The sequence below is a fragment of the Camelus bactrianus genome, chromosome 28 (genome assembly GCF_048773025.1).
Source record: "Camelus bactrianus isolate YW-2024 breed Bactrian camel chromosome 28, ASM4877302v1, whole genome shotgun sequence".
In the NCBI taxonomy this organism is placed as follows: Eukaryota; Metazoa; Chordata; class Mammalia; order Artiodactyla; family Camelidae; genus Camelus; species Camelus bactrianus.
Genome location: NC_133566.1, coordinates 2,107,779 through 2,110,238, shown reverse-complemented (window position 1 = coordinate 2,110,238; position 2,460 = coordinate 2,107,779). Strand labels below are relative to the sequence as shown.

Genomic DNA, 2,460 nt, shown 5'->3' with positions numbered 1-2,460 from the left:
GGGTCTCCCTACTGTGCCATTTTGGCAATGCCCTCATTCCAAAGCCTTTTTAAATTAATACACTTCTTAACAGCATTTGTTTGAAAACATATCACATGTTTTTCTACCATGGGAAATAAAGTTTATTGAAGCAAAATTAATTGTTAGTTGCAATATATTGTTTGATAAAAAATGCAAAGGCTCTCAAGGCTGTTGAACAAGGATATTGCTCAGTCACTAAAAAGCATTAGTCTGGGTTAAAGCCTGAGGAACTCTTTGATTAGTGAATTTAACAAATTTTATTTGAGTGAGTTTATGTCTTAAGTTTTGAATGTGCAGAAGGCTCTTTGCTCTATTTTTAAATTAAGTCAATTTCAACTCAGTTCTCAGAGAACTTAGAGTAGATAAAAAATTGACTGCTTGATAAGTCAGATATAATACCCAAAATATAACTTTCACATTTTATTTGTAGGCTTCAGGGGTTCTTAATTTGCAACTACAAATTTTGATTCTGTTTTACTCAATAGAAAATTGTGTTCAAATGTATCTGTTCTAAGAGCATGATAGTTTCTATAACATAAATGTGAGATGAATTTTACCCCTTTAGGCATTCCATTCAAGTGTGTTCAAATTTAAATTTGTTTACCTCAGGATTAAATGAATAACAAGGGAAAGGAATACAAAAATATTAGCACTAAACTTGTTTAAGATGTTGCCAACAGCATAAATGAAGAGGATGGGAATGATATGCTACTGCTGCTGTGCTGGCAAGTTTTATTGCCAAAGAAGGCTTTTAGAAGATTAACCAAGATGCTAATCTAGTGAAAATCAGGAGATGTGTGATGGTATCTGGTGATGTTGTAATTGGTGAACTTGGGAGGTAGTCTAAACCTGTGGCAACCCTTGAAGAAATTGCTCACGTTGTTGGGAGTTTTGCAAATGGAGACAAATGCTACATCATATCTGATGCAATAAAAAAGGTTAGAAGAAAGAGTGTCATCACAGTAAAGAATGGAAAAACATTTAATGATGAATTAGAAATTACTGAGGGAATGAATTTTATTGAGGTTATATTTCTCTATACTGTATTGATACATCAAAATATCAGAAATGTGAATTACAAGATGCCTATGCTTTGTTGAATGAAAGAAAATTTCTTCTTTTCAGTTTATTATAGCTGCTCTTAACTTGCCTATGCTCACAGTAAGCCCTTGATCATAATTGCTAAAGATTTTGATGGAGAATGTCTAGATACACTTGTTTTGAGTAGGCTAAAAGTTGGTCTTCAAGTTATAGCAGTTAAAGCTCTTGGTTTTGGTGACCAAGAAGCATATTAAATAGAAAGAAGCATATTAAAATCTTAGCTATTATTCTGATATTGCCGTGTTTGAAAAAGAAGGATTGACTCTAAATCTTGAAGTTGTTAAGCCTCTAGACTTAGGAGAAGTTGGGGAGGTCATTGTGACCAAAGATGATGCCATGCTCTTGAAAGAAAAAGGTGACAAAGTTCAAACTGCAAAACATATTTAAGAGATCATTGAGCTATTATATATTACAACCAGTAAATGTGAAAAGATAAAGTGAAATTATCATCTGACAGAACTCAGGTGGAGTAATTTTGCTGAAAGTTGGTTGAGACAGATGGTGTTGAAGTGAATAAAAAGAGTTACAGGTGCTCTCAGTGTTACATGAGCTGCTGTTGAGGAACGCATTGTTCTGGAAGGTGTTTGTGCTCTGCTTCAGTGCATTCCAGCCTTGGACTCAATAACTCAAGCTAAAGCAGATCAAAAATTGATATGGAAATTATTAAAAGAACACTCAAAATTCCTGCAATGACCATTACTAAGAATTCAGATATTGAAGGATCAGTGATAGCTGAGAAAATTAGGCAAAGCTCCTCAGGAGTTGGTTACAGCAGTACACTTGTAGATTATGTGAATTTGATGATAAAGGAATCAAAGATCCAATGAAGGTTGTAAGAAGTAATTTATTGGATGATGCTGGAGAGGCCTCCTGGTTAATTATAGCGGAAGATGTAGTCACAGGAAGTTCTAAAGAGAAGGACCCTCTAATGGGTAGAATGATGAAATGGGAGTTGGTATGGGAGGTAGCATGTTATATTTCTGAAATAGTGCTTAACCATTGTTACTGAGTTGTGAAGGAAGCTCAAGGCAGCGTTCCTCACCAATAACTTCAGAGAAGTCAGTTGAAGGAAATGAAGGAAGAAAAGGTGGCTTATTGTATAAGGAAATAACTATAACCATCAGTTACTAGTTTCAGTGGAAAACATATAATGGTTTACTGCTGCCACTGCCCATGCCTACAGATAATTTATCTTGTTTTTTGTATGTGAAAGACAAAAGAGTAAAAAGACATTTGTACATTCCAATAACAGTGCAAGAGCCATGTCCCAGTGAACTGCCTTCAACCTAAATCACTGAGGAATTTTTATTACTATTCTGTTAAAACTAGAATTTTAGT

At 34.5% G+C, this 2,460-nt stretch overlaps 1 pseudogene; it reads left to right on the top strand.

The window, feature by feature from the left end:
- The first annotated feature begins 660 nt into the window (after positions 1-660).
- LOC141575462 (60 kDa heat shock protein, mitochondrial pseudogene) lies at positions 661-2,106 on the top strand (annotated as a pseudogene).
- The last annotated feature ends 354 nt before the right edge of the window (positions 2,107-2,460 follow it).